This window comes from Hylobates moloch, unplaced genomic scaffold (assembly GCF_009828535.3).
Source record: "Hylobates moloch isolate HMO894 unplaced genomic scaffold, HMol_V3 SCAFFOLD_6, whole genome shotgun sequence".
In the NCBI taxonomy this organism is placed as follows: Eukaryota; Metazoa; Chordata; class Mammalia; order Primates; family Hylobatidae; genus Hylobates; species Hylobates moloch.
Window position 1 is genome coordinate 73,478,532 of NW_026652281.1, and position 20,434 is coordinate 73,498,965.

Sequence of the window (20,434 nt, forward strand, 5' to 3'; positions counted from 1 at the left end):
TCGCTTTTTGCTGCTGTCTAGGTCACAGTGCCTGGGAAAGAATGGACAGGGAAAACGGTAACGGGGCTCCTTTATTTATTAAATTACTGCCTACTGCTAGGAGATAAAAGGAGATGGAGGCTTATTTAATTTTTTTTTTCCTTTTAATTCTGTCCCCGTCTGGAGTCTCTTATCCTAGTCTTCCTCCCATCTGTACCCCCAGATGTCTGGCCTTTGATTGCTAAGAATGCACAATTTTCTCACAGGCTAACCAACCTAACAAACTTTCACCTTTAAAGGGGGGAAGTTTGCAGGGCAAGGTGTAATCGTTTCCATCTCACAAAAAGCCAAATTGCAGGATCTTTTCTTCAAGGAGTTTTTACCTGAGATGGGGAAATAAAATCGGAAAGGAATGATGTAAAGCTTAAGGCAATAAATCCTAGCCATCAAATCAGTGATAGGAAAAGTAAGTTAATTCAAAGAAAAGAGAGATGATTTTGACCTGGAGTGGTTAGATAAGGGCTTCATGAAAGAGTGGGGAGAAACCAAGGTCTGAAATAATAATAGCGATGACAACAATGACAACATCAACAGGTTATTGATCTTTTCTGTGTACCAGATACTGCACCATGCACTTTATGTATATTATCTCATTTAATTATACAACAACCTCTAAGGTAGGGAGGTGTTGTTATTAGTTTTACCCTCCATTGGAGGCTCTGAGAAGGGAAGAAATTTAGTTCAAGGTCATCCACCAAGTCAGCAGAGGAGTTGGCTTTGCCCTTGGTTGGACTTCAGAATTATATTCCTAATCATTAAGCTACTTTGGCAGAAAGAGAGGAAGAGGGCATTACAGGCCAAGTAAAGCCCTGAGGTGGAAGGCATGTTGAATAGCTCTGGGAACAATGAGTTGCCAGACGTGTTAGGCTGGAATAAGGTGCTGAGGTCTAGGACATTCAGGAGATAAAACTGAGAACGATTCTTGGAGTCAGGCAGCTAAGAATGGTGATTCCTAGGAAAGAAATTACATGCTCCAACAGAGTAAGCATTTAGAAAGATGGGTCTTCTGCCAATGCAAAGGATGGAACAGATGAGCGAGAGCAAAGCCTGGGAGGTCAAGAGGCAGGACTGCTTAAGTTGTGCTTTGTGGTATTTTGGTTGGAAGGTACATAGGGCATTTTGTAGGAAATGGTCACATCATGATAAAAGACATGGATGAGTGTCAAAATCAGTACCGATGAAATGAGAAATTGTACATAATGTGTTTAGCAACAGTGCTTGGCACAGAGTAGCCACATAATAAGTGAACACTGAGAGAAAGAGAGAGAGAGAGAGAGAGAGGAGACACTGGTGGTTGGGAAAAGCTGAGTTCAATGACACAATGTTGTTTCTTCAGTTCACCATCCCTAGAAATTTATGCCCAGAGCCGCTGGGCTTATAGAAATGTTTCTGGCCCATCATATGTGTTGTTAGCATTATTATTACATAACATTTATTGGGTATAGAAAGCACAGAGATATAGCCCTGGCATGATAGTTCATACCTGTAATCCTAGCACTTTGGGAGGCCCAAGTGGGTGGATTACCTGAGGTCAGGAGTTTGAGACCAGCCTGGCCAAAGTGATGAAACCCCATCTCTACAAAAAATACAAAAATTAGCCGGGCGTGGTAGCATGTGCCTGTAATCCCAGCTACTCAGGAGGCTGAGGCAGGAGAATTGCTTGAACCAGCGAGGTAGAGGTTGCAGTGAGCCGAGATCGTGCCACTGCACTCCAGCCTGGGCAACAGAGTGATTCTCTCTCTCTCACTGTCTCTCTCTCTCTTTCTCTCTCTCTCTCTCTCTATATATATATATATATATACACACATACACACATATATACGTATATATATACATATCTATATAGATATGTGTATATGTATCTATATAGATACATATATATGTATCTATATAGATACATATATATGTATGTGTGTGTGTGTGTGTGTATGTATATATATATATATATATATATAAATTTTTTTTGGAGACAGAGTCCCTCTCTGTCACCCAGACTGGAGTGCAGTGGCATGATCTCAAGTGATTCTCCTGCCTCAGCCTCCCAAGTAGCTGGGATTACAGGTGCATGCCACCACCCCCGGGTAATTTTTGTACTTTCAGTAGAGACGGGATTTTGTCACGTTGGCCAGGCTGGTCTCGAACTCCTGACCTGAGATGATCCACCCGCCTCGGCCTCCCAAAGTGCTGGGATTACAGGTGTGAGCCACCGTGCCCGGCCAAAGAAAGGCAATATTAAAACAATTACGACTCATCCAACTCACAGATATTGACTAACCGACCTCTTGTTCCACCAGCCATAACTACAGCTTGATTGGACAAGAGATTGATTTCAGTAACTTTCTCCTGATAAGACTACCGACTATAGGATGGTTCTGGCTGACTTACAGAGGTTGCACACTTGCATGCCTTCATGTCCTGAAAAGATCTTTTGACGTATCAGGCTGAATTGTAGTACATTTAAATGTTGCAACCACCCCAAAATGAACATGAGTTGTATGTAACATGCATGTTTGTTAAATACACATGCATCAGGACCACTTTGATGAATATTCATAGCTTCTTCTCTCACCTGTTGAATATGTATATGTGGCCAAACTGTTGAGCATAAAGCTCCTACCCCAACCCTCCTCCTTCAAAGTGCCTGTCTCTGATCTTGGCCAAGGCATGTGATATGGTTTGGCTCCATGTCCACACCCAAATCTCTTCTTGTAGCTCCTATAATTCCCACATCTTGTGGGAGGGACCCAGTGGGAGATGACTGAATCATGGAGGTGGGTCTGTCCCCTGCTGTTCTGATGATAGTGAATGGGTCTCACAAGATCTGATGGTTTTAAAAATGGGAGTTGCCCTGCACAAGCGCTCTCTTTGCTGTTGCCATTCATATAAGATGTGACTTGTTCCTCCTTGCCTTCCACTATGATTGTGAGGCCTCCCCAGCCATGTGGAATTGTAAATCCAATAAACCTCTTTCTTCTGTAAATTGCCCAGTCTCAGGCATGTCTTTATAGACAGCATGAAAACGGAATAATACAGCATGCTTCCCAGCATATGATCCCACCTTGCAGGCTGTAACCTCGTATAGGAAAGTCTCTTTTTGTCTAAATTTATAAATTTTGTGTTTTTTTTAAGTTAACAAGGAGAAAAAAAGCAAAACCAAATACTCATCAACTAAAAGAGATATGAAATAAAGCCAGATATTTATTTGCTTCCATAGTAAATTTAGGAATTTAGCCCTGATTAAATAGAAATCTTATTTCTGACTCCTGCATTACTAGAAAGTTTATTAATCTTCTTTCTTTTAAGTCATGATTATATAGTAATTTCATTATTTTAACAATGACAAAATAAGAAACCTCAATAATAGGAATTCACTCCAGTGAATCCTGTAGAAACAGGACAACTCTGCAAATCATCTCAAACCATCTTCCTTATAAAGCTTTGGTTCACATCACCCAGGTCCTCAGTAAAGTAGCACTGAGAAAACTAGTCTTGGTTGCATCAGTTCTTTCGAGACCAGAGGCACAGAGAACTAACTGTCGCAAGCCTCCAATAATAAGTATTATTAATAAGTAGCATATTATAGATTAGGTATTATTGAGGTTTATTTTATTATTATTAAAATAATGAAATTATTATTATAATTATGACTTAACAGAAAGAAGATTAATAAACTTTCTAGTAACGCAGGAGTCAGTATTGAGAAAGCTGGTGTAAATCTCTTTTCCCTGCCCTTCCCTGAGACCTTGTACTGGGACAAGCCTGGGGGCCACGTAAGCTCCTGTGCCTGAGCCTCTGGAAGTTCCCTGCTAACCCCTAACAGACCCTGCGAAGGAGGTGGTTACTTACATCCCCCTAGACTTCTGCCACTACCACAGTGAAGATGACAGCAGGGTAGAGCTGTACCATAGTGAGGTACTCACCTATGGCACAAAATTTATGGGATTCACTCAGTAGTCATGATAAATATTAAACTGAAACATCTAAATGCAATATTTAAAACAAAAATCAATGCCAAAAAATCCACAATGAACAGAGTATAAAAATTTTCAACAAAGACGGCTCAGGTTTTTCCTTTTGCTGTAGATGCCAATATAGCTCCTCACGAAATTTTATATTTACATTTTATTTTAAAAAGTAAAAATATTGTATGAAAGTCTTTATTTTGACTGTTGAGTTGGCTTCACCTTCAATGCTGCAGCCAAGGCGAGTGTCTCATTCCCCTTATCCCTAACCTCTGTCTCCCTAGAGTTAGGGGACTGAGCGGTGGGCCAGGAGAAGCAAGGGATGAAATATTTCGGAAGCCTAAGAAGGGTGGTCTGGGGCTCTGGTATGCAACATTCATATACCAGATTACCGTGCAGAAAGGAAAATGATGAATTATAATTACATGCAACATGAATGAAGTTTCCAAACATAATATTGAGTGAAGCAGAAAGAAAGGAATGAATACTGGATGATTCCATTCATATAAAGTTTGAAAGTAGAAAAATCCAAATCACAATTTTAGGGGTGCATGTGTAGATAAAAAGATAAAAAGGGAACTGTTAGGGAACTGCTCAAATAACAATAAAAGCAATGGCTACTTTTTAAAGAGGACAGAAGCTGGGAAATAGCACATGGGAATGTATGGGTTATTATTACTTGACCTGGATAGGATGGTTTCGTGTATTTGCTTTAAATAATTCATTAAGCTCCATGTTCGAAATATTTCATATTTATTTGTGTGATCATGAAGGCAATACATGCTTTAAGACTAACATTAAGAAAAATCCCACACCGTTACAAACACGTTTTTTCAAACATTTTTAATCCCAGTTAATTTCACTTGCTATAATCTACAAATATGCAATAAAAGTGTAAATATAAATGTTTATTCTAAATTAGGAATAGGCACCACCCTCTTTCCTCCTACTCCACCAGTGGATCGTTACTCACCTGTATAAAAAACTAGAACAAGTGGCCTGACTTTGGTGATTTATATGTGATTTCCTGTTTCACACGGCATGGGGGTAGTATAATTACAAGAATAGTGTGAGGCTATTCTTACTCTGGTTATTCTTATTATGATTAATCCTTACTGTTATTAATCTTGTTCTTATTGTGATTATTCTTGTTGTCCTCCCCACCAAACACACTGTACATGCCCACACCCCGCCAGGAGGAAAACATCCTGGTTCAGATTCTCAGCACTGCGTTTAGGAATAGTCTTGTAGTAACATTAGGCTTTTAGTTTTTATTTTTTTAATTTTATTTTTTACTTTTTGAGACAGAGTCTTACTCTGTCAGCTGGAGTTCAGTGGCGTGATCTCAGCTTACTGCAACCTCTGCTTCTTGGGTTCAAGCGATTCTCCTGTCTCAGCCTCCCAAGTAGCTTGCATCACAGGAGTGCACCACCACACTCAGCTAATTTTTCTATTTTTAGTAGAGATAGGGTTTCGCCATGTTGGCCAGGCTGGTCCCAAACTTCTCACCTCAGGTGATCTGCTCGCCTTGGCCTCCCGAAGTGCTGGGATTACAGGCGTGGGCCACTGCAGCTGACCACATTAGACTTTTAGAAGGCTCAGGTGTTTTACATTGGGCAGGTGAACTGGCTAATATTTGTACCCTCAATCATTGCTATGAACTCCACATAATAAGACTAGTTCATGAGGAATAAATCTGCCAAAACCATTAACTATATCATGGATACCAAAGAGATTGGGTTAGCAGGTCCTATCTCCTTTTGTATTAACCTCTTCTATCCACCCCTCCAAGTATATAATTAAGTAAATGTAGCAATATTTTGGTAATTTCAAATTAAGTGTGTAAGATTATTCACCTGTCCTATTATCCTTTCTTAAGTAGTGTCTTAAAACACAAGAACCAAGGAATCCTTAACTGCTACATTCCCAGCAAGGACTGGGGAAAGGTGATGGTAGAAATCTTGCCCTTGTAACATAGCATGTTAAGAGAGCACTAACGGTGGGGAGTATTTGGGATTCGGGCATTTGGAATGGGAGCCTGGCATTGTTGGGAGGAGCAGCAGCGTTAGGTTACTTTCCAAACACTCCTAGAGTTTAACTGCCTTGATTTCTTCCTCTAAATCCGACTATTAGTCCATGTCCATCAAGAGATGGCCTCCTCTCACTTTCTCAATTCTCTGTTCTTCCGCCTTCTCACCTCCCCCTTCTGTGCCTTTTGTCCTCCAACATACACGTGATAGGAATTGGGGGAGTGGAGGAGAGGCTCATCTGAGCTGGGGGCTGAAGGGGAGATTGCAATGGTAACTGCCTTTTTGTTGCTGTTGTTAAAGGTGTTTGGCATTTTGGAGCAAGCTAAAGAGCAATTTGATTTAGAAGACTATTCCGTCAGTCAGATCACACTGGACCAAGTCTTCCTGACCTTTGCTAACTCAGAGAAATCATCCAGTGATGATGAAAACGAGGTGCCATGAGATTCCCTCTCAAAAAAAAGAAAGAAAAAGAAAAAAAAAAAAAAGAAATGCCCTACACGTAAGTCCCAATAAACTCATCTACTCATCAAGCTGGACTGGTCTGAGTCATTCTTTGGTCTGTTGGCTCCTTCCCAGCTTGGGGCGGAGAATGTTCTACACAGTCCTGGATTTTTCCCCAGCTAGGAAGCGAACTCCTTGAACTGCAGTGTTCCTCTAGCGCCCTCTCCTGACAAAGCTTAACTTCGGAGCTGGAGCAAGTCGTACCCGGCATTGCAGGGGAGAGTGAATTTCGCCTGTCATCGAATCAGAACCTGCGATTCTAAACAGGAAGCTACACTGGACGCGAGAATTGGGGTGGGGTGCGCCAAGAGAAGCAAGCATTATAGAACTTGGGGAGCATGAGAAATTCACGGAGGTGGAAACGCCGGAGTGGCTGGCGGGTAAAGGCAGCGGGCGCAGATGAAGCGGGCTGGGCGTCCTACGCGCTGAACCGTAGGGACAGAAGCCGCAGGGGCTGCGCTGGCTGGGAAAAGGAACGCGAGGACAGCGCGCGTGGCGCGGGGTCTGCTCCAGGACAGAATCCTTTGGGTGGCCCCCACGAGGGGTTTGCAGGACCCTGGGCCTTTGGAAAGTTCTCTGCTAAACTCCAGTAGACCCTGAGGAACAGCGGCTCATGAATCATCTTAAACTTCTGTCATCAGCGGCTGGGCCAGCTGAAGGTGACCATGGCACACGAGGGAGAGAGAAGCCCGCTAGAGGCGGAGAATTGTGGGGTCGTCCAGGAGGGTCGACAAGGCAAAGAACCTGAAGACCATCCAAAAGGGTACCTAGGTGGGGCCCTTTCAGGGACTTGGGGCGTAGGGCAGGGCGCATGGGACGAGGTGGGTGAGCGCAAGGGACGAGATGGGTGTGCACATGGGACGAGGTGGGTGGGGCGGTGGGTGAGGTCCCCGCCCCCAGACGGGCTGGCGGGGAAGCAGGGAAGAAGTAACGTTGGGCTGGTGGGGCAACAGGTGGGGCGCACTGGAGCTGCGGGATAACAGGTGGAACAAACGGGACACTACACTCGTAGGCGCACGTGCGGAAGAGGGACTGAGGAGTCGCCTGCGTGCTCCCCTCGCGCACCGCCGACAGCTTCATGCCCACCTCCTCTGGCTCGCACCGCTGTCTCCTACCGCTCCGCGCACTGCGCGCCCTCGGCCCTAGTGCAGCCAGCTCCCGGCCGGGTCCGCGCGAGGGCCCGGCTACAAACCTGCCCGCCGGCGGCTGGCGGTTGGGGAGGGCGTTGGGAGGAGGAGCCCCGCCTGGGTTAACGCGCGCCCTTCGGCGGCGGCGGCGCCTGAGCGGTGAGTGCGGCGGCGGCGGCGCCTGAGCGGTGAGTGCTGGGGAGTCCCAGACCGTCCTCCTCCTGCCGGCGTCCCCCTGCGCTGGCCGCTGCTCCCCGACGCCCGGGAGGCCCACCCGCTACTCGCGGTGGGCGCGCAGAGCCCAAAAGGGCGACCCCCAAACAAAACTCACGCATATAAATCCTCCAGAGACTTCCTCATCCCCCCCCCACCCCGCTCCCCGCTACACACACCCATACACACAATCAAATCAAATAGAAGCACTGTTAGGAATTTTATATTGGCTATGCAAAGTGCTTGAACGAACTGACTTTGGAGGCAAATGCCTTGTCTCTAGTCCTGACTAGTCCAGAATTTATTTGCTGTGACCTATGGCAAATTGCTTGGTTTCTCTAAGCCTCCATTTCCTAAGGCTTATATCTGAAAATAACTATAAGAGGAAAGAATGCTGTTGTATCCAACTCAGAGGGCGGTCCTGATACTTACATTGCGAGAACATGTTAAGTGTTCCATAAATGGCAGGAGGGGCTGTGGAAGTTCAGTGATTATAGGTAGTTTAATTTGTCTTAGTTTTCCTTTGTGAAAGCGTAAATTGCACCAGAGAAAGTCACATATGCAAGGAATACTTTATGCAAAGCTGTTGTCCTAGGGAAGACAGACCAGAACTCAGGCTAAACTAACTCTGCTGAAACAAAGTGGGGCAGGGTTTTTAAGCTCTAGGATGAGAGTAGAAAGGTGCTAGAGGGCTGTCGGAAGCATACTGAGTTGTTTGCTGAGTTTACAAGTGTTTCCTCCGTGATTAGGCCAGCTGTGTTTGCTAATTGGCTCTCAGGGAAGTTAGGCTCCTACCCTCCCACAGAAACTGGGAGATAGGGGGACTGTCTTCCTTGATGATTGCATTTCAAAGGAATGGCTGCCGGGTCCTTGACAAAGATGATTCTGGTTTGTAAAACTAGTAAGAGGCTATTAAAAAGAGTTACAGATATCTCAAGACAGAGAAAGAATTTACAGTGAAAAGCTTTCTAAAGAAAATGCTCTGTATTAGTCTGTTTTCACACTGCTGATAAAGACATACCCAAGACTGGGCAATTTACAAAAGAAAGAGGTTTATTGGACTTACAGTTCCACCTGGCTGGGGAGGCCTCACAGTCGTGGCAGAAGGTGAAAGGTACATCTCACATGGTGGCAGACAAGAGAGTTTGTGCAGGGAACCTCCCCTTTTTAAAACCATCAGATCTCATGAGACTTATTCATTATCATGAGAACAGCATGGGAAAGACCCGCCTGCATGATTCAGTCATCTCCCACAGGGTTCCTCCCACAACACGCGAGAATTATGGGAGCTACAAGATGAGATTTGGGTGGGGACAGAGCCAAACAGTATCATTCTGCCCCTGGCCCCTCCCAAATCTCGTATCATCACATTTCAAAACCAATCATGCCTTCCCAACAGTCCCCCAAAACCTCACCTCATTTCAGCATTAACTCAGAAGTCCACAGTCTAAAGTCTCATCTGAGATAAGGCAAGTCCCTTCTGCCTATGAGCCTGTTAAAAGCAAGTTAGTCACTTCCTAGATACAATGGGGGTACAGGCATTGGGTAAATATAGCCATTCTAAATGGGAGAAATTGGCCACAAAAAGGGGCTAAAGGCCCCATACAAGTCCAAAATCCAGTAAGGCAGTCAAACCCTAAAGCTCCAAAATGATCTCCTTTGACTTCATGTCTCACATCTAGGTCATGCAGATGTAAGAGGTGGGTTCCCATGGTCTTGGGCAGCTCTGCCCCTGTGGCTTTGCAGGATACAGCCCCCCTCCTGGTTGCCTTCATGAGCTGGCATTGAGTGTGGCTTTTCCAGGCATATGGTGCAAGTCGTGTGGGTCTCTTATTCTCGGATCTGGAGGACAGTGGCCCTCTTCTCACAGGTCCACTAGGCCAGTGCCCCAGTAGGGACTGTATGTGGGGGCTTTGACCCCACATTTCTCTTCTACACTGCCCTAGCAGAGGCTTTCCATGAGGGCTCTGCCCCTATAGCAAAATTCTGCCTGGGCATCCAGGAGTTTCCATACATCTTCTGAAATCTAGGCAGAGGTTCCCAAACCTCAATTCTTGACTTCTGTGGACTCACAGGCTCAACACTATGTGAATGCTGCCAAGGCTTGAGGCCTGCACCCTCTGAAGCCATGGCTCAAGCTCTATGTTGGCCCTTTTCATCCATGGCTGGAGCGGTCGGGATGCAGGGCACCAGGTTTCTAGGCTGCACACAGCATGGGTACCCTGGGCCCAGCCCACAAAACCACTTTTTCTTCATAGGCCTCTGGGCCTGTGATAGGAGGGGCTGCCATGAAGGTCTCTGACATGCCATAGAGACATTTTCCCCATTGTCTTGGTGATTAACACTCAGCTCCTCATTACGTATGCAAATTTCTGCAGCCAACTTGAATTTCTCCTCAGAAAATGGGATTTTCTTTTCTATTGCATTTCCGGGCAGCAAATTTTTCAAACTTTTATTCTGTTTCCCTTTTGAAACTGAATGCCTTTAACAGCACCCAAGTCACCTCTTGAATGCTTTGCTTCTTAGAAATTTCTTCTGCCAGATACCCTAAATCATCTCTCTCAAGTTCAAAGTTCCACAAATCTCTAGGGAAGGGGCAAAATCCCGCCAGCCTCTTTGCTAAAACATAACAAGGATCACCTTTGCTTCAGTTCCCAACAAGTTCCTCATCTCCATCTGAGACCACCTCAGCCTGGACCTTACTGTTCATATCACTATCAGCATTTTTGTCAAAGCCATTCAACAAGTCTCTAGGGAGTTCCAAGCTTTCCCACATTTTTCTATCTTCTTCTGAGCCCTCCAAAACGTTTCAACCTCTGCCTGTTACCCAGTTCCAAGGTTGCTTCCACATTTTCAGGTATCTTTTCAGCAGCACCCCCCTTTGCAGGTACCAATTTACTGTATTAGTCCATTTTCACACTGCTAATAAAGACATACTGAAGACTGGGCAATTTACAAAAGAAGGAGGTTTATTGGACTTAACAGTTCCACGTGGCTGGGGAGGCCTCACAATCATGGCGGAAGGTGAAAGGTACATCTCACACAGCGGCAGACAAGAAAGCTTGTGCAGGGAAACTCCCCATTTGAAAACCATCAGATCTTATGAGCCTTACTCACTATCATGAGAAGAGCATGGGAACAACCCACCCCCATGATTCAGTCATCACCCACAGAGTCCCTCCTATAACACATGGGGATTATGGGAGCTACAAGATGAGATTTGGATGTGGACACAGAGTCAAACCATATCATGCTCTAAGAAAAGAAAGTTTTGGGCCTAGAGTCAGGAAAAGGCCTTTTCAAGTCAAGCTGAGAACTTTAAGGCTGTCTTGGCTACCTCATTTTATGCAAAGTAGGCAGAAAATTTAAAAGAAAAGAAACATATATTTAAGTACAATTAAGAAAATTACAGTGTTCCAGTTAAAGCAGTTCAGTGCTTTTTAGAAAAGAAGCTGACATTAAATAGTATAAATTTAATTCTAATAATTCAGGGCTATGAACCATGTAATTGCTTAATTTCCAATAACTATTTGTTCTTTTGCGACTACAGTTTGGCAGGTTGCCCTAATCATTTTCAGGCATTTTCGGTTCATGCTCCTTCCAGCCCTCCTTTTCCCTTACAAGGGTTGCATCCAAGTTATGAGGGATAAGGGTGGGGGGTGTTTCATATTTAGGACGAGGATGTTGATGTGTACTTGTTCCTGGCCAGGCTCTTTTGGAGTCAGGACTCTTCTGCTATAAGATCCCCCAAATCTATTTTGGGAATAGTGAAAGGGATAGGATGATGCTGAGGAGCTGGGCTTCGGCATTTCCTTATTGTGCGTTATTTCCAATCCATTGTTTTACCCTGGAAAGGGTCAACTGAAAGAACTGACCATTGTCTTTGTAGGTTTAAGTATTGCTCTGTCTTCCCTGAGACCAAAAAATAAAAGATTGAATGAGGGATGGTACTGAATTGAAAACTTATGGTTAATATTCCAAAACATTACCCACTAAAAGAGCAAGAGAGAAAAGTGGGAGAGTGTTTCAGATGATTCCTTCTTCACAGGTTTACCTGTTCCCCCATCTGAAGAGTTAATTAGAAAAACAATACAGGTACATTACATAAAATTCAAACTCTATAGACATACAATTTGTAAAATGTGTAAGTTTCCCATTTTCCACCTCCTGAGGACATACTATCAACAGATCTTCTACCATTTTTCTTTTCTATACATGTACTTCTTTTCTGTACATATATATTTTTCCAAACAATGTGTTTATATCATGTATAATATTTTGCAGTTTACTTTTTCTACCTTAATAGTATATTATCCTCTCATGACAGTGTATCTATACCTATCCCTTCTTTGTAACAGAGGAACAGGATTTTATTGAAGGTATTGATTGGCATGATTTATGTAATCATTCTTTCTGTTTTCATTTGATCTTACTGTTTTCCAGTGTTATCATGAACATCTTTCTGCCTGAATCTTTGTTTTGCTATGGTTTTGCTTTATGAACTTTGTTTCTAGGTTTGTTTGCTTTTTTTTTTATAGCCTTTAAGACTTGGATCTGCTGCATAAATTCCTTTAAAGTTTGCAGACATGTATTGAGTGTATTGATCAACTGCGCTAAGGCGTAAGCACCTGATGTGAAGCCACCTTCTGTGAAAAATCCTTTAAGAATGGCATTGTTGCGAAGTTGGAAGGCTGTGTGAATCACAAATTGATTTTACCCCATCACCACATCAGCCAAACACCTGCTCTGCCATTTTGATTAAGATTCGTCATGTATTTCATGCCTATAATCCCAGCACTTTGGGAGGCCAAGGCAGTTGGATCACCTGAGGTCAGGAGTTTGAGACCAGCCTCACCAACATGGTTAAACCCCATCTCTACTAAAAACACAAAAAATTAGCCAGGCGTGATGGTATGCACCTGTAATCCCGGCTACTCAGGAGGCTGAGGCAGGACAATCGCTTGAACCCAGGAGGTGGAGGTTGCAGTGAGCCGAGATCGCGCCATTGCACTCCAGCCTGGGCAACAAGAGCAAAACTCCGTCTCAAAAAAAAAAAATTTGTCTTGTATTAATTGAGATTTGCAGCATCGTGTCCTTTATATAAAACAATGCACAATGCACTAAGCTCCATGGTGTTTGTGAGAGACAAAGGAGAACAAGACACCATCCCCACCACTGGGTAATTTAAGATTATTGTCTGTATCCGGTATATAGCAATTGTAATGATTTCTAAAATGTTTTTCTATTGAGATACAGTTTACATGAAATGAAGTGCTCAGATTTTGAGTGACAGTTTGATCAGTTTCAAAGAATGTACACACCTAATCAAGACACAGAACATTTCTGTAACACCAAAAAATTCCCTCTTGCCCTTTCCTAATCAATCACAAACCCCTCCCCTATAACTATTGATGTGATTTTTGCCTATACCTTTATATGAATGGAATCGTGCAGAAGATACTTTTTTGGGTATCTTACTTTGTCTTCCTTGTACCTCTTTGTGCAAATCCTCCCATCCCTAGACCTTGACAACTGCTGGTCTGTTTTCTGCCCCTGTAGTTTTGTATGAATTCTTTATGTATTCTGTTTGCCCAGGCTGGAGTGCAGTGGCGTGATCTCGGCTCACTGCAACCTCTGCCTCCCAGGTTCAAGCAATCCTCCCATGTCAGCCTCCTGAGTAGCTAAGATTACAGGCATGTGCCACCACAACTAGCTAATTTTTTTATATTTTTTATCAGATATGTGTTGTGAATAAATACCTATTGTGAATAAAATTCTTTATCAGATACGTATTGTGAATATTTTCTTTCTCCACTTGCATTTCTGTTTCCTTAGCAGTATCTTTACAAGAGTACATTTTTTTTTTATTATACTTTAGGATGTGAAGTTTTTCATATGTATCCATGTCATTTGATTCTGCACCCTTCGCATTACATTAGGTATACTCTAATCTGTCCTCCCCCCTCCCACCCCACAACAATCCCGTGTGTGATGTTCCTTTCTGTGTCCATGATTCATTGTTCAATCCCACCTATGATGAAAATCGGTGTTTGTTTTTTGTCCTTTGCGTTTTCCAGTTTCATCCATGTCCGTACAAAGGATATGAACTCATCCTTTTTTATGGCTGCATAGTATTCCATGGTGTATATGTGCCACATTTTCTTAATCCAGTCTATCGTTGTTGGACATTTGGGTTGGTTCCAAGTCTTTGCTATTGTGAATAGTGCCGCAGTAAAGATATGTGTGCATGTGTCTTTATAGCAGCATGATTTATAGTCCTTTGGGTATATACCCAGTAATGGGATGGCTGGGTCAAATGGTATTTCTAGTTCTAGATCCCTGAGGAATCGCCACACTGACTTCCACAATGGTTGAACTAGTTTACAGTCCCACCAACAGTGTAAAAGTGTTCCTATTTCTCCACATCCTCTCCAGCACCTGTTGTTTCCTGATTTTTTAATGATGGCCATTCTAACTGGTGTGAGATGGTATCTCACTGTGGTTTTGATTTGCATTTCTCTGATGGCCAGTGATGATGAGCATTTCTTCATGTGTTTTTTGGCTGCATAAATGTCTTCTTTTGAGAAGTGTCTGTTCATGTCCTTTGCCCACTTTTTGATGGGGTTGTTTTTTTCTTGTAAATATATTTGAGTTTATTGTAGATTCTGGATATTAGCCCTTTGTCAGATGAGTAGGTTGCAAAAATTTTCTCCCATTCTGTAGGTTGCCTGTTCACTCTGATGGTAGTTTCTTTTGCTGTGCAGAAGCTCTTTAGTTTAATCCCATTTACCAATTTTGGCTTTTGTTGCCATTGCTTTTGGTGTTTTAGACATGAAGTCCTTGCCCACGCCTATGTCCTGAATGGTATTGCCTAGGTTTTCTTGTAGGATTTTAATGGTTTTAGGTCTAACATTTAAGTCTTTAATCCATCTTGAATTAATTTTTCTATAAGGTGTAAGGAAGGGATCCAGTTTCAGTTTTCTACATATGACTAGCCAGTTTTCCCAGCACCATTTATTAAATAGGGAATCCTTTCCCCATTTCTTGTTTTTCTCAGGTTTGTCAAAGATCAGATGGTTGTAGATGTGTGGTGTTATTTCTGAGGCCTCTGTTCTGTTCCATTAGTCTACGTATCTGTTTTGGTACCAGTACCATGCTGTTTGGCTACTGCAGCCTTGTAGTATAGTTTGAAGTCAGGTAGCATGATGCCTCCAGCTTTGTTCTTTTTGCTTAGGATTGTCTCAGCAATGCGGGCTCTTTTTTGGTTCCATATGAACCTTAAAGTAGTTTTTTCCAATTCTGTGAAGAAAGTCATTGGTAGCTTGATGGGGATGGCATTGAATCTATAAATTACCTTGAGAAGTATGACCATTTTCACGATATTGAATCTTCCTATCCATGAGCATGGAATGTTCTTCCATTTGTTTGTGCCCTCTTTTATTTCATTGAGCAGTGGTTTGTAGTTCTCCTTGAAGAGGTCCTTCACATCCCTTGTAAGTTGGATTCCTAGGTATTCTATTCTCTTTGTAGCAATTGTGAATGGGAGTTCACTTATGATTTAGCTCTCTGTTTGTCTGTTATTGGTGTATAGGAATGCTTGTGATTTTTGCAGATTGATTTTGTATCCTGAGACTTTGCTGAAGTTGCTTATCAGCTTAAGGAGATTTTGGCTGAGATGATGGGGTTTTCTAAATATACAATCATGTCATCTGCAAACAGGGACAATTTGACTTCCTCTTTTCCTAATCGAATGCCCTTTATTTCTTTCTCCTGCCTGATTGCCCTGGTGAGAACTTCTAACACTGTGTTGAATAGGAGTGGTGAGAAAGGGCATCCCTGTCTTGTGCCAGTTTTCAAAGGGAATGCTTCCAGTTTTTGTCCATTCAGTATGATATTGGCTGTGGGTTTGTCATAAATAGCTCTTATTATTTTGAGGTACGTTCCATCAATACCTAGTTTATTGAGAGTTTTTTTTATCATGAAGGCTGTTGAATTTTGTCAAACGCCTTTTCTGCATCTACTGGGATAATCATGTGGTTTTTGTCACTGGTTCTCTTAATGTGATGGATTACGTTTACTGATTTGCGTATGTTGAACCAGCCTTGCATTCCAGGGATAAAGCCGACCTGATTGTGGTGGATAAGCTTTTTGATGTGCTGCTGGATTCGGTTTGCCAGTATTTTATTGAGGATTTTCGCATTGATGTTCATCAGGGATATTGGTCTAAAATTCTCTTATTTTGTTGTGTCTCTGCCAGGCTTTGGTATCAGGATGATCCTGGCCTCATAAAATGAGTTAGGGAGGATTCTCTCTTTTTCTATTGATTGGAATAGTTTCAGAAGGAATGGTACCAGCTCCTCACTGTACCTCTGGTAGAATTCGGCTGTGAATCCGTCTGGTCCTGGACTTTTTTGGTTGGTAAGTTATTAATTATTGCCTCAATTTCAGAGCCTGTTATTGGTCTATTCAGAGATTCAACTTCTTTCTGGTTTAGTCTTGGGAGGGTGTATGTGTCGAGGAACACTGCTTTATATGTGTCCCAGAGATTCTGGTATGTGTGTCTTCATTCTCATTGGTTTCAAAGAACATCTTTATTTCTGCCTTCATTTCATTATTTACCCAGTAGTCATTCAGGACCAGCTTGTTCAGTTTCCATGTAGTTGTGCGGTTTTGAGTGAGTTTCTTAATCCTGAGTTCTAATGTGATTGTGCTGTGGTCTGAGAGACAGTTTGTTGTGATTTCTGTTCTGTTACATTTGCTGAGGAATGCTTTACTTCCAATTATGTGGTCAATTTTAGAATAAGTGCAATGTGGTGCTGAGAAGAATGTATATTCTGTTGATTTGGGATGAAGAGTTCTGTAGATGTCTATTAGGTCTGCTTGGTGCAGAGCTGAGTTCAAGTTCTGGATATCCTTGTTAACCCTCTGTCTCATTGATCTGTCTAATATTGACAATGGGGTGTTAAAGTCTCCCAATATTATTGTCTGGGAGTCTAAGTCTCTTTGTAGGTCTCTTAGGACTTGCTTTATGAATCTGGGTGCTCCTGTATTGGGTGCGTATATATTTAGGATAGTTAGCTCTTCTTGTTGAATTGATCCCTTTACCATTATGTAATGGCCTTCTTTGTGTCTTTTGATCTTTGTTGGTTTAAAGTCTGTTTTATCAGAGACTAAGATTGCAACCCGTGCTTTTTTTTGTTTTCCATTTTCTTGGTAGATCTTCCTCCATCCCTTTATTTTGAGCCTGTGTGTGTCTTTGCACATGAGATGGGTTTCCTGAATACAGCACACTGATGGGTCTTGACTCTTTATCCAATTTCCCAGTCTGTGTCTTTTAATTGGGGCATTTAGCCCATTTACATTTAAGGTTAATGTTGTTATGTGTGCCTTTGATCCTGTATGATGTTAGCTGATTATTTTGCCCATTTAATGGCTGCAGTTTCTTCCTAGCATTGATGGTCTTTACAATTTAGCATGTTTTTGCAGTGGCTGGTACTGGTTGTTCCTTTCCATGTTTAGTGGTTCCTTCAGGAGCTCTTTTAGGGCAGGCCTGGTGGTGACAAAGTCTCTCAGCATTTGCTTGTCAGTAAAGGATTTTATTTCTCCTTCACTTATGAAGCTTAATTTGGCTGGATATGAAATTCTTGGTTGAAAATTCTTTTCTTTAAGAATGTTGAATATTGGTCCCCACTCTCTTCTGGCTTGTAGGGTTTCTGCCGAGAAATCTGCTATTAGTCTGATGGGCTTCCCTTTGTGGGTAGCCCAGCCTTTCTCTCTGGCTGCCCTTAACATTTTTTCCTTCATTTCAACATTGGTGAATCTGACAATTATGTGTTTTGGGGTTGCTTTTCTCAAGGAGTATCTTTGTGGTGTTCTCTGTATTTCCTGAATCTGAATGTTGGCCTGCCTTGCTAGATTGGGGAAGTTCTCTTGGATAATATCCTGCAGAGTGTTTTCCAACTTGGTTCCGTTGTCCCCATCACTTTCAGGTACACCAATGAAACATAGATTTGGTCTTTTCACATAGTCCCATATTTCTTGGAGGCTTTGTTCATTTCTTTTTACTCTTTTTTCTCTAACCTTGTCTTCTCACTTTATTTCATTAATTTGATCTTCAGTCTCTGATACCCTTTCTTCCACTTGATCAAATCAGGTATTGAAGCTTGTGCATGCATCGTGAAGTTCTCATGCCATGATTTTCAGCTCCATCAGTTCATTTAAGGTCTTCTCTACACTGTTTATTCTAGTTAGCCATTCGTCTAACCTTTCTTCAAGGTTTTTAGCTTCCTTGCGATGGGTTCGAACGTCCTCCTTTAGCTTGGAGAAGTTTGTTATTACCAACCTTCTGAAGCCTACTTCTGTCAATTCATCAAAGTCATTCTCCATCCAGCTTTGTTCCATTGCTGGCGAGGAGCTGCAGTCCTTTGGAGGAGAAGAGGTGCTCTGATTTTTAGAATTTTCAGCTTTCTGCTCTGTTTTCTCCCCATCTTTGTGGTTTTATCTACCTTTGGTCTTTGATGTTGGTGACCTACAGATGAGGTTTTGGTGTAGATGTCCTTTTTGTTGATGTTGATGCTATTCCTTTCTGTTTGTTAGTTTTCCTTCTAACAGTCAGGACCCTCAGCTGCAGGTCTGTTGGAGTTTGCTGGAGGTCCACTCCAGACCCTGTTTGCCTGGGTATCACCAGCGGAGGCTGCAGAACAGCAAATATTGCTGCCTGATCCTTCCTCTGGAAGCTTCATCCCAGAGGGGCACCCACCTATATGAGGTGCCTGTTGGCTCCTACTGGGAACTGTCTCCCAGTTAGGCTACACAGGGGCCAGGGACCCACTTGAGGAGGCAGTCTATCTGTTCTCAGAGCTCAAACGCTGTGCTGGGAAAACCACTGCTCTTTTCAGAGCTGTCAGACAGGGACGTTTAAGTCTGGAAATGTTGTCTGCTGCCTTTTGTTCAGCTAAGCCCTGCCCACAGAGGTGGAGTCCAGAGGCAGTAGGCCTTGCTGAGCTGCAGTTTGAGCTTCCCAGCCACTTTGTTTCCCTACTCAAGCCTCAGCAATGGCGACGCCCCTCCCCCAGCCAGGCTGCCACCTCACAGTTCCATCTCAGACTGCTGCAAAAAATGTGTAGCTTACTGATAAAATTGAATGTTTCCCTCCTGATATCAGGAATGTTTGCTCTCATCAGTTCTATTCAGCATATTCCTGGAAGTTCTCATCTGTACCAGAAAAAGAAAAAGAAATAAAAGGCATTCATTTTGGAAAAGAAGGAAAGAGATTATATTTCTTTGCAGGTGACAGAACCATGTATACAGATAAAAGAAATTACAAAAAAAACCTACTGCAACTAATGTGTTAATTTAGTAAAATCCTAAGATACAAGTACATGACAAAAAATTATAATAAGCCTACATCAAAAATAACAAAGCACTTCTAAAAGAAAAACTTAAAGAACCTCAACAAATGGTAAAATATTTTAACTTCCTTGATTGGATGACTCAAAATTGTTACAATGTAAATTCTCCCTAAATTGAGCTACAGGGTCAATATACACACAGTCAACATCTCAGCAGGGGCTGGGCTGAGGTTGCTTATGCCTGTAAATCCAGCACTTTGGGAGACCCAAGCAGATAGATCACCTGAGTTCAGGAATTCAAGACCAGTCTGGGCAACATGACGAAACCCCATTTCTACAAAAAAAAAAAAAAAAAAAAAATTAAGTGGCACAGTGGCGTGTGCCTGTAGTCCCAGCTACTAAGGAGGATGAGGCGAGAGAATTGCTTGAGCCCAGGAGGTGGAGGTCGCAGTGAACCTAGATGGCGCCATTGCACTCCAGCCTGGGCAACAGAGTGAGACATTGTCTCCAAACAAAAACAAAAACACAAAAAACCTCAACACGCTATTTTAGAGAAATTGACAATTGTATTCTAAAATTTACATGGAAATGAAAAGGATCTGGGTTGGGAACATGCCCCCAAATCCGGCCATAAACTGGCCTCCAAACTGGCTGTAAACAAAATCTCTGCAGCACTGTGACATATTTGTGATGGCCATGATGCCCACGCTGAAGGTTGTGGGTTTACCGGATTGAGGGCAACGAACACCTGGCCCACGAAGGGTGGAAAACCGCTTAAGGCGTTCCTAAGCCACAAACAATAGCAAGAGCGATCTGTGCCTTAAAGACGTGTTCATGCTGAAGATAACTAGCCAGACACGTCCCTTTATTTCCCATAAGAAATGCTTTTATGGAGCAGCAGAATGTCTTTTCCAAAAGACTATCAGGAGAACTAACCTCTTTGCAACCTGTTAGGTGGCCTCTGAATAAAAATGCTCTTTAATTGGGAGAGTAAATCAAGAACAGAGTAACAGAACCAAATGATATTGTTGTTAAACTAATCAAATGAGTAATCTTAAGATCATCTTATGATCTTGACTAGTTTATGGCCTATGGTGAAAGTAAACAAACAAACAAAAAAACTGTAGTATGTAAACATCATTTTTGGCAGACCTGGTCTTCAGGAGTTGGTTTTTTTCTGTTCCCTCTAGATTAAAGACATTGCACTTAAC

At 42.6% G+C, this 20,434-nt stretch overlaps 1 protein-coding gene across 1 annotated transcript in view; it reads left to right on the forward strand.

Annotated features, from left to right (window-relative positions):
- Positions 1–10,705: 10,705 nt before the first annotated feature.
- Positions 10,706–20,434, forward strand: part of LOC131383814 (phospholipid-transporting ATPase ABCA3-like) — a 57,516-nt gene continuing 47,787 nt past the window's right edge. The window contains exon 1 of the mRNA XM_058440809.1: positions 10,706–10,729. The gene's annotated coding sequence lies outside the window, so the exon portion shown is untranslated. The remainder of the gene's footprint in view (positions 10,730–20,434) is intronic.